Source organism: Humulus lupulus, chromosome 8, assembly GCF_963169125.1.
Source record: "Humulus lupulus chromosome 8, drHumLupu1.1, whole genome shotgun sequence".
Taxonomy (NCBI): Eukaryota; Viridiplantae; Streptophyta; class Magnoliopsida; order Rosales; family Cannabaceae; genus Humulus; species Humulus lupulus.
The window spans coordinates 107,876,414-107,891,111 of record NC_084800.1 but is presented as its reverse complement, the minus strand read 5'-3'; the positions used below and the strand labels follow the sequence as shown (position 1 = coordinate 107,891,111).

The following is a 14,698-nucleotide window of genomic DNA, read 5'->3' as shown; positions in this document are numbered from 1 at the left end:
GGACCTCAAGGAACCAAGCAAGATGAATGCTCAAAGGTTCTGAGGACCTCTACAAACCAAGAAAGATGAATGCTCAAAGGTTCCGAGGACCTCTAGAAACCAAGCAAAATGAATGCTCTAGGTTCTGAGGACCTCAAGGACCCAAGAAAAAGGAATGCTCCAGGTTCCGAGGACCTCAAGGAACCAAGCAAGATGAATTCTCCAGGTTCCGAGGACCTCAAGGAACCAAGCAAGATGAATGCGCAAAGGTTCCGAGGACCTATATTAACCAAGCAATATGAATGCTAAAAGGTTCCGAGGACCACTAAGAACCAAGAAAAATGAATGCTCTAGATTTTGAGGACCTCAAAGAACCAAGCAAAATGAATGCTCCAGGTTCTGAGGACCTCAAGGAACCAAGCAAGATAAATGTTCTAAGGTTCCGAGGACCTGTAGGAACCAATCAAAATGAATGAAACAAGTTTCGAGGACCTCAAGGAACCAAACAAGATGAATGCTACAGGTTCCGAGGACCTCAAGGAACAAAGAAAGATGAATGCTCAAAGGTTCTAAGGACCTGTAGGAACTGATCAAGATGAATGCTCAAAGGTTTTGAGGACCTCTAGGAACCAAGCAAAATGAATGCTCTAGGTTTTAGGGACCTCTAAGAACCAAGAAAAATGAATTCTCAAAGGTTCTGAGGACCTCTAGAAACCAATCAAGATGAATTCTCAAAGGTTCCAAGGACCTCTAGGAACCAAGAAAAATGAATGCTCAAGATTTTGAGGACCTTAAGGAACTGAGCAAAATGAATGCTCCTTTGAGGATCTTAAGGAACCAAGCAAGATGAATGCTTTAAGGTTCCGAGGACTTCTAGGAACCAAACAAAATGAATGCTCTAGGTTTTGAGGACCTCAAGGAACCGAGCAAAGTTGAATGCTCAAGGTTCTGAGGACCTCGGGAACCGAGCATAATGAATGCTCCAGGTTCTGAGGACCTCCAGGAACCAAGCAAAGACAATTGCTCAAGATTAACCTCTCCCTTCAGTCAATCCCAAGTGATCCTAGACATGCAGTAGCTCCTGGGTAATCTTTTGCATGTGGTAGGTTCCAATATCTAAGCAGTCTTTGGATATGGGTCCCCATACACGACTATCCTTAAATGTGCATATATGAGGTTATTCACCAATGTGGGGGAGATAATGAGCTGATCTGCTAGCTATTATAGCGATATGTATGACATATCGCCCAACAAAGATGGCTTAGCAAAGCTAGGCATTGGTGTTGAACCCAAAAGAGGGTGTTTTAATATTTATACTCGCAAGTGCACGAATCGTTTCGGAATATAATGTTCATGTAAGTACGAGATCGAACCCATGGGAGTTGACTAACATCAAAAGAAACTATTTCAAACAAAGCAAGAAGATTCTAACCTAGTTCCAAATATTTGATGAGATTTTGTTTTAGAAAAATAAAAGACAAGTAATAAAAAGATTTAAGATTAAATAGAAAAATGGTTTTCAAATGAGATATGTAAAATAAGATTATTAAGATATTAAAATCCAAAAAATGCAAGTTCAATAATATTTATAAGTATATTGATTCCCAAGTTTAGATATAGTAGAAATAAATCACACTATATTTTTTTCAAAATATATTTTCTATTCAAGCACAAGTTACTTTAAAAAAGGTAGGATTTTTCTTCACTTATATAAGATATAATTTCTAAGCATTAGTTGTGTTACAACCTAATGAAACTACAAAAAATCAAAGAGATTATGTTTAGGCAAAATATGATACTTATGCTCTAAGAATTAGATGTGAACAATTTAATGAAAAACATTTAATCAAAGAATATCATATTTTTGCATAATGAAGAACTAAGTGTAATATGCTTTAACAATCAATAATAGATGAAAAATGCTTATCTTTGATAGAAAAATCCATAAACAATGTTGCACAAATGGGAAATCAACATACAATAAAAAATACTATCTAGTTACATTTTGCTTCATCATCATCTTAATAATCTTGAAAAAGATTAGAAGCTCATAACTAGATTGAAATAAAAATTACAAAATAACACACTTGACATGCTCTTCAAAAGATGAAAATGGTAGAGAGAAAATAGTGAAAAGAAGAGAGAAAAATATGGAGTGTAGAAGAGGTTGAAAAGATGAAGAATAGCTCCCCAAATGGTCTTACAAGACTCTATTTATAGGCAAAATATGAAGATTAAATTAATCAAATTAAAATAAATAAATTGATTAATTTAATTGTGTTGGGAAGTGGTAGGATAAATAGAGTAAGTGTAAGGGTATTGGAAAGATGAAATGTTTGGTTGGATGGAAGATTAGTGAAAAACTAGGGTAAAAAAAATGAATTAGGAATGTTTATTTAGGTAAGAAAAAATAGGGAAGAGTGAATTGATATTTGAGTGAAAAGAAAAAGAACATTGGGAAGAAAAATGTGATTTTTGGCCTAGGTGGGCGTTTGGGAAACAAGGCTGGCGTTGGCTGCTGGATTGCTAGCAGCTGGCGGCAAGTGGCTGCTTGCTGGGCTGGGCTGGCGCAGGCCCAAAGGAGATGAGGCAGCAGTGGGCTCGGGCTGGCTGGAGCATGGGTGAAGGCAGGTGTTGAAGTTGGGCCTGGGGTGCTTTAGTGGAGAGAGCTGGCAGCTGGCGCATGAAGGCTGTTGGGAGTCTTCATTGTTGGGTCGAAGGGTGCTGTAGGCGGGCCCAAAAGCTGGGTAGAGGAGGCATAGGCCTGGAAGGTGGCAGGGCCCAGGAGGCAGCTGGCTTATTGCTTTTGAAAAATGCTATTTTTTTTTTTCAGCTTTATATCTTTTCTTTTCTTTTCAAAGCCCAAAAATACAATAAATTCCCTACAAAATAAATATAAACTAAATCATAATAAAATATTTTCAACTATAAAATAAATCAATTTAAATCTCTTGAAAATATTAAATATAACTTAATTTATATTTAACATTTAATTGCACCAATACAACATTTATTTATTTGTATAAAAAAAAATATAATATTTTACAATAAACTAATTATAAAAATACATAAAAATCTATAAAAATTAAAATGAAGCTAATAGATTCAAAAAGTAATTAAAACTTAATAATTTAATTAAAAACTTAAGAACTAAATCATTTTTAGCTAAAAAAATGTGGTAAAATAACTCTAATTTCTAGAGTTATCACACCCCCAAACTTAGAATTTTTCTAGTCCTCAAGCAAAAGAAAAATAAAAAACACACATTTTTTTATTTGGTGATATCAAAAATGTCCTCAACGATTGCACATTGAAAATAATTTATAAAAAATATGAATCAAAATTAACCTTATGTAATTAATTCCATGGTCAATCTTGCTTTGAAAATATATTTTAAATTAGAAGTCCAAAACTATTTATCAAGTTATTATGTGAATTTTGGAAAAATTATTGTAATAAACTATTTATTTCACATATTATGATGGATAATTTTTTTTTTTCAAAATTTCATTTTTTTAAGCAAAATTGACTCAAGAATTAAACACAAAGCGTAAGAAAGATTCATATATTTTTTTAAACTAAAATCAAACTCAATCAAGGGTATTATCATAGGAAAAACAGATATCACCAAAGGAGTTTTTTTTTGTTTTTTTTTTATTTTTTTTGTTTTTTATAATTAATATATAAAATAGATACTCTACCATCCAAATTTTTGTTTTGTTTTTTGTTTTTTAAAGAAATTCTACCATTTTCAAACACATGAAAGAAGTAACCATATAAACCCACTACCCCCAAACTTAATTTATGCATTGTCCTCAATGTATCAAAATACAAATATAAATTGAAGCATGAAAGAGTTTAGAGTTTAGAATGGTCGTACCTCATCATGGAGCATTGTCAAGAGTGCAACAAAAAGGAAACAAAAATCAAAACAAGAAGTTAACCTAAAACATAAATAAAACACACATTTACCAATACTTGATGAGAGCGATCAAGGTCCATGGTAAATAGGATCCTCAAGAAGGATTTCATCCACTTTAGCAGTTTTCAATTCTAAAAATGGTTTCAATTTTTGTCCATTCACTTTGAATACATTACCATTATTAGGATTTTCAATTTCAATGGCTCCATGTGGAAAAACAACGTGAACAATGTATGGACCTACCCACCTAGAGCGTAACTTCCTCGAGAAGAGATGCAAACGAGAATTGTATAAAAGGACTTTTTGACCGGGAGAGAAATCTTTTTGCAAAATGTTTTTGTCATGGTAAATCTTCATTCGATCCTTATATTTTTTGGAATAGTCATATGCATCATGCCTAAGCTCTTCTAACTCATTTAATTGAAGCTTTCTTCTCTCACCCGCTTTGTCTAAGGAAAAATTCAATTGCTTAATTGCCCAATAGGCTCTATGTTCTAGCTTAATGGGTAAGTGACATGCCTTTCCATACACAAGTCTATAGGGAGACATTCCAATGGGTGTTTTGTATGCAGTTCGATATGCCCATAATGCATCAATGAGTCTTAAGGACCAATCTTTCCTAGTTGGATTGACAGTTTTCTCTAAGATGTGCTTAATTTCCCTATTTGATATTTCAACTTGACCACTAGTTTGTGGGTGATAAGGTGTAGTGACTTTATGTGTAATACCATATTGTTTCATTAAATGCTCAAAAGATCTATTACAAAAGTGTGTACCGTTATCACTAATGATAGCACGTGGTGAGCCAAAACGGGAGAAAATATTTTCTTTCAAAAACTTAAGCACAACTTTATGGTCATTTGTGTGGCATGCAACAGCTTCAACCCATTTAGACACATAATCAACACCAACAAGAATGTACAAGTTACCAAAAGAGTTAGGAAATGGACCCATAAAATAAATGCCCCAAACATCAAATATTTCAACAATAAGGATAAGATTCAAATGCATCATATTTCTTCTAGTTACACTTCCTAACTTTTGACAACGTTCGCAAGATTTGCAATAAACATAAGTGTCATGAAAAATAGTAGGCCAATAAAATCCACATTGTAAAATTTTCAAAGCAGTTTTCTTACCACTAAAATGTCCACCACCTGCATGATCATGACAAAAAGATATGATTTTAGTTTGATCACAATTTGGAATGCATCTCCTTATTATTTGATCAGGGCAATATTTAAACAAATAAGGATCATCCCACATGAAAATTTTCACTTCAGAATAAAATTTAGATTTGTCATGCTTAGACCAATGAGAAGGAATTTCACCAGTGACCAAATAATTCACAATGTCAACATACCAAGGCAAAGAAGATATATGCATGAGTTGTTCATCAGGAAAAGTTTCAGTTATAGTGGTGGAGTCATTATTAGTCTCAACAACAATTCTAGATAAATGATCAGCAACAACATTTTTAGAACCTTTTTTATCTCGTATCTCTAAATCATATTCTTGTAAAAGAAAGATCGAACGAATTAAGCGAGATTTAGCATCTTTTTTCGACAAGAGATATTTCAATGCAGCATGATCAGAATAGACTATTAGTTTAGATCCTAACAAATAAGACCTAAATTTCTCCAATGCAAACACAACAGCAAGAAATTCTTTTTCAGTTGTAGAATAATTTAATTGAGCATCGTTCAAAGTTTTGCTAGCATAGTAGATTACATGGGGTAACTTGTTAATTCTTTGTCCTAGAACAGCACCATAAGCATAATCAGAAGCATCACACATTATTTCAAAAGGAATATTCCAATCAGGAGGGCGAATAATAGGTGCACTAGTCAAAAGGGATTTCAATCTTTCAAAGGCAACATGACAATCATTATCAAAGACAAAATCATTTTCTTTTCCCAACAGATGACATAATGGGCATGAAATTTTGCTAAAGTCTTTTATGAATCTTCTATAAAAACCGGCATGGCCTAAGAATGATCTAATTTCTTTTATTGTTTTAGGTGGGGGAAGTTTTGAAATAAGGTCAACTTTTGCTTTATCAGCTTCTATTCCCTCATATGAGATTACATGACCTAAAATAATTCATTTTTTAACCATAAAATGACATTTTTCCCAATTAAGAACTAAATTCTTTTCTTTGCAGCAAATTAAAACAAGAGAAAGATGGTGCAAACAGTCATCAAAAGAATTTCCAAACACAGAAAAATCATCCATAAACACTTCAAGATTTCTTTCAACCATATAAGAAAATATTGCAATCATACATCTTTGAAAAGTTGCAGGAGCATTACAAAGACCAAAAGGCATGCGACGATATGCAAAGGTTCCAAAAGGGCAAGTGAAGGTAGTCTTTTCTTGATCTTCAGGGGCAATGGGGATTTGGTTATATCCCGAATAGCCATCAAGAAAACAATAATATGCATGGCCAGCTAAACGTTCAAGCATTTGATCAATAAAGGGTAAAGGAAAGTGGTCTTCTCTAGTAACATTATTTAGCTTTCTATAGTCTATACACACTCTCCACCCCGTTTGTACTCGAGTAGGGATTAATTCATTTTTCTCATTTTCAATAACTGTGATCCTAGACTTTTTAGGCACTACTTGGACTGGACTAACCCAATGATTATCAGAAATAGGGTATTTGATACCTACATCTAACAGTTTAAGTACTTCTTCCCTAACGACCTCTTTCATATTTGGATTTAACCTTCTTTGACATTCCAGAGAGGTTTTAGCATTTTCTTCTAGATGGATTCTATGCATGCATATGGATGGTCTAATTCCCTTGATGTCTCCAATAGTCCAACCTATGGCTTCCTTATGTTTTCTAAGGACATTTAACAATTTATCTTCTTGTTCTTTATCTAAAGCAGATGCTATGATAACAGGCAAGGTTTCAGACTCTCCTAGAAAAGCATATTTTAAATTTTCTGGCAAATGTTTAAGGTCTAACTTTGGAGACTCGGAAATTGATTGAACATGATCTAAGGGTGAAAATGGTTCAACTTTGGTTTCATTTAAGGGTATAGACTCTAACAAAGAATTCACATCTTCATTAAAATCATCAATATGCAAGTTCATACCAAAGTATTTTTCACAAAAATCAAGTAAGTCATTTCCATCATCTTCACACATACTCTCTATCATGTTAACTTCATGCACTTCCTCACACTCAACAGATTTAGCAACATTAAAAACATTTAATTCAACAGTCATGCTTCCAAAAGATAATTTCAATACACCATTATGACAGTTGATAATTGCATTAGATGTAGCTAAAAATGGTCTACCCAGAATGATGGGTATTTGAGCATGAGCATTTTCAACAGGTTGAGTGTCAAGAACAATAAAGTCCACAGGGAAATAGAATTTATCCACTTTAATTAAAACATCTTCTACAATACCTCTAGGTATTTTCACTGAACGATCGACTAATTGAAGTATTATAGAAGTTGGTTTTAATTCTCCTAGACCAAGTTGCTTATACATAGAATAAGGCAGTAAATTCACACTAGCTCCTAAATCAAGTAAAGCTTTGTTAATAAAATGATCGCCAATGATGCATGAAATTGTTGGACAACCGGGATCTTTATATTTCACAAGGCTTTTATATTGAATTATGGAGCTAACTTGTGTTTCTTTTAACAGTGCAAAGGTATTTTAATAATTTAGAATAGGCAGGAATTTGTTTAATGGCATCTAAGAAAGGAATGTTGATGCTTACTTGTTTGAAAACTTCTAAGATGTCACTATATTGGTTGCCTTTCTTGAGTGGAATTAATCTTTGTGGAAAAGGAGCTCTTGGGATGAAAGGAAGGATTTGAGCATCATCTTTTGAAATTTCATTTGTGTTGGAACTTTGAGGTTGGTTTTGGTCTTTTTCAACTTGAGGTATGTAATCGGGTTTGACAATTTGTTTTCCGGACCTAAGAGTTGAAATAGACTTAGCTTCTTCTTTATGACTAAGAGCTCCTATTTCATATTGGCCTTTAGGATTTGGGATGGGTTGGCTAGGAAATCTTCCTTTTTCTCTCTCGGTTACAGCATTAGCAAGTTGACCCAATTGTGTCTCGAGTTTGGCAATGGATTGAGACTGATTTTGTAAGATTTGTTGGGTGGATTGCATAAATTGTTGTAAGGTGTCTTCTAAGGAAGGTTTTCTTTGTGGAGGGTAAGGTTGACTTGGTTGGGCATGATTTGGATTTGGCATGTGGAATTGGTTTCCTTGATTCATTTGTGGTTGGTTTTGTCTCCATGAAAAATTAGGATGGTTTCTCCAATTTGGATTGTATGTGTTGGAAAATGGGCTGTCAGAAGAAGGTTTTCCATATGAATGTAAAGCATTAGCCTCTTCAGAAAATGTTTCAATAAAAGAAGGACATGATTGAGCATTATGACATGAGCTAGCACATAAAGAACAAACATCTTTTTTAGGTTGCACATGAGAATTCATAGATTGATTTATTATTAAGGCTTCTACTTTTCTTGCTAATTTTTCAAATGATGTTCTTAAATCACTTTCTTCTTTTATTTCATATTTTCATTCTCTTTTCGGTGAAGGGTTGGCTCTATACCTGGGCTCAGAATAATTCTATTGTTGTGAATTAACAGACAATTCTTCAAGAGCGTCCCAAGCCTCTTGCCCTTGCAATTTTAAAAATTTTCCGGTATGCATAGATTGAATCATTTGTCGGTTTGAAGGGGTTAAACCATCATAAAAATATTTTACAAGTCTCCATTTTTCAAAACCATGGTGGAGACATTTTAATAATAAATCTTTAAATCTTTCCCAACATTCATAAAATTCTTCGTTATCTTTTTGATAAAATTCGGAGATTTCTCTTCTTAAATTATCAGTTTTGGACATGGGGAAAAATTTAGCAATGAATTTATTAAAAAGTTGATCCCAAGTAGTTATGGTTCCAGTTGGAAGTGAGTTTAACCAAGCTTTGGCTCTATCTTTTAAAAAAAAAAGAAACAACCTAAGTTTAACCAACTCATTTGAAATTTTTTGAAAACGAAAGGTTGAGCAAATTTCCAAAAAGTCTTTTACATGCATGTATGGATCCTCTCTTTCTAAACCATAAAATGATGGTAACAATTGAATGATTGATGGTTTATGTTCAAAATGAGTGACATTAGTAGTGGGCAAAACAATGCATGATGGAGCATTAGATGAAATAGGTGAAAAGTATTCAAGAAGATTTTTTTCTTGCACAACATTAGGTTCTTGTTCCATTATGCTTAAACTTTCAAAAACACTTTCAATTTCACGTAAAGACACTAATTTTTTCACCAAACGATTTTTTGAATTACGTTGCCAATGATGCATACAATGTCACAAATTTCACCAAGTAACACAAACAATCACAAGAAAACAAATTTCTGATGTGGAAGATCAGTTAGAACCGCAACCACAGAGCATACTTATAACAAGAAGAGATTATAATATTTATATATATATTTTTTGTTATGATTTTTATGATTTATTTATTTTTTATTTTTTTTGGTTTAACTTGTTCCCAGACCTATTTGATACCACTTACTCACAACTTAATAACAACTCCCCGATGTTAATTAATAAGCGTGGATGGGAACTTTGCCAAATTTCCTTTAAGCAAAAATTGCTTATGTTGAAAGAACAAGCTTTGTTTTTTTAGTTTTTTTTTTCAAGTATTTTCTTAAACAATAAAATTACAACTAACTAAATGTGATAATTAAGAAAAAAATGACAATAGCAATAGTAAATAGTTATATAAAAATTAGGAGGCACTAATGCCATCAACTAAATGATCAACAAAAAATAAAAGCAAGGAGGCACTAATGCCATCAACCAACACTAATAATAATAATGATAATAATAATAAAACTTAGGAGGTACTAATGCCATCAACTAAGATAATAAACAAAAATAAAAGCTAGGAGGCACTAATGCCATCACTAGAGGAGATAGATTGTTCAAGTATGTAGGAGGCAAAAAATGCACTCAACTATCAAGTATGTAGGAGGCACAAATGCACTCAACTAAAAAAAAATATATAAAAAGTAAAAGAAAAAGAAAAAGGGTTAGGAGGCACAAATGCACTCAACTAATAAGTATATAGGAGGCACTAAATGCCATCAACTACTAAGAAATATATATAATATAATATATAACAATATAAATAAATATATGTATAACTTTCTTTTTTCTTTTTCGATTTTTACTTCTTTTTTTTGATTTTTTTTATAGATATATATAAATATATTTTTACTTTACTTTTTTTTTTAAAGATGATAGTGCAACTAAAAATAAAATAACTAGTAGAAGAATGTTACTTACCTTGTAGAAAGATCGTTTCTTTCTTGCAACTCCCCAGCAACGGCGCCAAAAACTTGTTGAACCCAAAAGATGGTGTTTTAATATTTATACTCGCAAGTGCACGAATCGTTTCGGAATATAATGTTCATGTAAGTACGAGGTCGAACCCATGGGAGTTGACTAACATCAAAAGAAACTATTTCAAACAAAGCAAGAAAATTCTAACCTAGTTCCAAATATTTGATGAGATTTTGTTTTAGAAAAATAAAAGACAAGTAATAAAAAGATTTAAGATTAAATAGAAAAATGGTTTTCAAATGAGATATGTAAAATAAGATTATTAAGATATTAGAATCTACAAAATGCGAGTTCAATAATATTTATAAGTATATTGATTCCCAAGTTTATATATAGTTGAAATAAATCACACTACATTTTTTTCAAAATACATTTTCTATTCAAGCACAAGTTACTTTAAAAAAGGTAGGATTTTTCTTCACTTATATAAGATATTATTTCGAAGCATTAGTTGTGTTCCAACCTAATGAAACTACAAAAAATCAAAGAGATTATGTTTAGGCAAAATATGATACTTATGCTCTAAGAATTAGATGTGAACAATTTAATGAAAAACATTTAATCAAAGAATATCATATTTTTGCATAATGAAAAACTAAGTGTAATATGCTTTAACAATCAATAATAGATGAAAAATGCATATCTTTGATAGAAAAATCCATAAACAATGTTGCACAAATGGGAAATCAACATACAATAAAAAATACTATCTAGTTACATTTTGCTTCATCATCATCTTAATAATCTTGAAAAAGATTAGAAGCTCATAACTAGATTGAAATAAAAATTACAAAATAACACACTTGACATGCTCTTCAAAAGATGAAAATGGTAGAGAGAAAATAGTGAAAAGAAGAGAGAAAAATATGGAGTGTAGAAGAGGTTGAAAAGATGAAGAATAGCTCCCCAAATGGTCTTACAAGATTTTATTTATAGGCAAAATATGGAGATTAAATTAATCAAATTAAAATAAATAAATTGATTAATTTAATTGTGTTGGGAAGTGGTAGGATAAATAGAGTAAGTGTAAGGGTATTGGAAAGATGAAATGTTTGGTTGGATGGAAGATTAGTGAAAAACTAGGGTAAAAAAAATGAATTAGGAATGTTTATTTAGGTAAGAAAAATAGGGAAGAGTGAATTGATATTTGAGTGAAAAGAAAAAGAACATTGGGAAGAAAAATGTGATTTTTGGCCTAGGTGGGCGTTTGGGAAACAAGGCTGGCGTTGGCTGCTGGATTACTGGCAGCTGGCGGCAAGTGACTGCTTGCTGGGCTGGGCTGGCGCAGGCCCAAAGGAGATGAGGCAGTAGTGGGCTCGGGCTGGCTGGAGCATTGGTGAAGGCAGGTGTTGAAGCTGGCCCTGGGGTGCTTTGGTGGAGAGAGCTGGCAGGTGGAAAAACGTGGGAGTGTGGTGTGATTTCGGGAGGCAGCTGGCGCAAGAAGGCTGTTGGGAGTCTTCATTGTTGGGCCGAAGGGTGCTGTAGCAGGCGGGCCCAAAAGCTGGGCAGAGGAGGCATGGGCCTGGAAGGTGGCATGGCCTGGAAGGTGGCAGGGCCTGGAAGGTGGCAGGCTTATGGCTTTTGAAAAATGCTATTTTCTTTCTTTTTTCAGCTTTATATCTTTTCTTTTCAAAGCCCAAAAATACAATAAATTCCCTACAAAATAAATATAAACTAAATCATAATAAAATATTTTCAACTATAAAATAAATCAATTTAAATCTATGAAAATATTAATTATAACTTAATTTATATTTAACATTTAATTGCACTAATACAACATTTATTTAACTAATACAACTAATACAACATATATAATATTTTACAACAAACTAATTATAAAAATTAAAATGAAGCTAATAGATTCAAAAAGTAATTAAAACTTAATAATTTAATTAAAAACTTAAGAACTAAATCATTTTTAGCTAAAAAAATGTGGTAAAATAACTCTAATTTCTAGAGTTATCAATTGGAGTAAATTTCAGTGACTCCAATGTCTCTTTCCTTGTGTTCAACTCTCAACGAAAACACAAAAATGTTGACTCATTTTTTCGCTAACTCGTCTAACATCCAAAGAATAATATTGAGAAGAATTGTGAGAGCTAAATAAAGTATATGAGAAGTTTCTAGCGCCCATAAATAATGGATTGAGAGAGTCTTATAGTGGTTCATCCCCAAAAATATGGCCTACATCCACTTAGTCACTGTCATTGATCTTGTAAGCCATGGATTGCATTTGTATATAGCTTTTAGCTACTTGGCTCCATTGAAGATGGAGAGCTCTCTCTATGATAGGTTGCCGCCCCATTTCTCCCTCTTTTTCTTGGTCCCTACTCCTCTTATTTATATTGAAGAGTTAGGGTTACATTTGAGTGTGGGCTTAAGTTATTGGGCTTGGCCCAAAAATTATACAAAGTTACAAGTGACTAGCCTTAGGCATGATCTGGGCCGATGGGTAGTGACACTCCAGAAATGGGTATAACACTGTCTACCATCATTTGCCCTCTAACCTTCTTTTTAAAATCAATAAAAAAAATACTATCATAAAACATAATTATCATATAGGTCATGCCCATTGAGCACTCATAGATTACAAAATTATCATAAATTAGAATTACTATATGGATCATGACATAATCCAAACAATTGGAATTAGATTGTAAATAAATTAAGGATGAACAAGTACTTAAAATAATTAAGTATATACCTCTTGGAATAACCTTTTGATTAGGCCATACAATTGTGGAACCAACAACTTCTTGTATGGTGTGCATCACATAGTTAGGACAAAATAAATAAGCACCAGGGACAATAACACCATCAACCCATACCATCATAAAATCTTGTCCAAGGGGATTTCCATGTATCTCTATGTTAGGATCACTAGAGAGCCAGCAACCTTCAGATCCAATTGCATTCGACCAATAAAGCAAGTAGCAAGCATTCATCTCGTCTGAAAAGTTATGGCCCTTTTTAAGTCCAACACTCTACCAAATTAATTTTGAAGAGAAGATGTTAGTTGCTGAATTTATTGTTCTAAAAAACTCTTTAAAAGAAAAATTAATTTGAAAATTTATCTTTGGGAAAAGGAATATTGTTTGACTGCATAACATTGTGGGACTGTCCTGCACTTGGTGCCACAATACCACCCTAAAAATATACAATAAGATAAGTTCAATTTTAACAATACAAATTCAAAGTTGTATAAGTGCATGAAAAAATCGTTACCAAATGTTCATTAACTAGATTTAACATTTCAACAATTTGGATCTTCATATTATGATGTTCTTCTTCCGACATTGTTATCTTGTCTTTAGACATATTAATGACATCTAATTTTGATCTTATTATCCCCATTCCTTCTCCAATTAGACGTCCAGATTTCAAATTACCAAACAATTTGGTCAATGCATCCTTATCATTATTGCTTGTGGTTCCGAATTTTGGGTCTTCAAGTATAATCTCATCCAATTCTCCCTATATATAACTTTGTGAGGATAATGTACAACAATCGAATTTAAGAATAAACATGAAAAATAAAAAGACAAGTACTCACTAAAATATTAGATGTTGTTGGGTTGATTGGTTCGCTATTTTTTGTTTTGGTATGGGCTCTCCGATAATCTTGGATCCTATTTATTTTTCCACCTGGATTTTGTTTTGTCTATACAATATAACAATACAATACATAAAATAAAGACCTATAATAAAAACAAAATATATTCAGTCAAAATATTAATTTTTACCATATCATCTATTGTTCGAGCATATCCTCTTCGACTTAAGGTGTGTGGAACAATTTTCTTTATTCTATTTTGGAACTTACTCCTTACAACCTATTTAAAAAGAAACAAGCATTAATTTAAAAAAAAACTTGATTTGAATAAATATTCAATCACTTATTTCTTATCTTACCATATGTTCTTTACTAGTTTCTTGTTTAACAAAAGCCCTCCATTCTACATCACTTTTTACGCAATCTGGCTTTAATGCTAGTCATTCACTCTCAGTTTTAGCTTCAATAATATCCTTGACTAGTCTATATTTTGCGGGTCTCCATAAGTCTGACATCATTTGAAGGCACATCTTTTTTTGCCAATCTTCATGCAAATAATATTTTTCCTACAATGAGATATAGAGTATCATATTATATATTTATGATGTAAGCTGAATATAGAAGTAAAGTATATATAAAGAAAGCCATAAAACTTGTAACTTGTTGATAACTCTACAAAATAGAGTTATTTTACCACTTTTTATGTGCTAATTGTTGTTTAATTCTTGAGTTTTTAAGTGATTTATTAAGTTTTTAAGTAATTTTGAATTTATTGAGTTTATTTTGATTTTATAGATTTTTGTGTATTTTTATAATTATATTATTGTAAAATGTTATAGTT

At 32.3% G+C, this 14,698-nt stretch overlaps 1 non-coding gene across 1 annotated transcript; it reads left to right on the top strand.

Annotated features, from left to right (window-relative positions):
* Positions 1 to 8,667: 8,667 nt before the first annotated feature.
* LOC133799078 (small nucleolar RNA R71) lies at positions 8,668 to 8,774 on the top strand. The gene has a single exon (XR_009876283.1). It is a non-coding gene; the product is annotated as a small nucleolar RNA R71 (small nucleolar RNA).
* Positions 8,775 to 14,698: the final 5,924 nt, after the last annotated feature.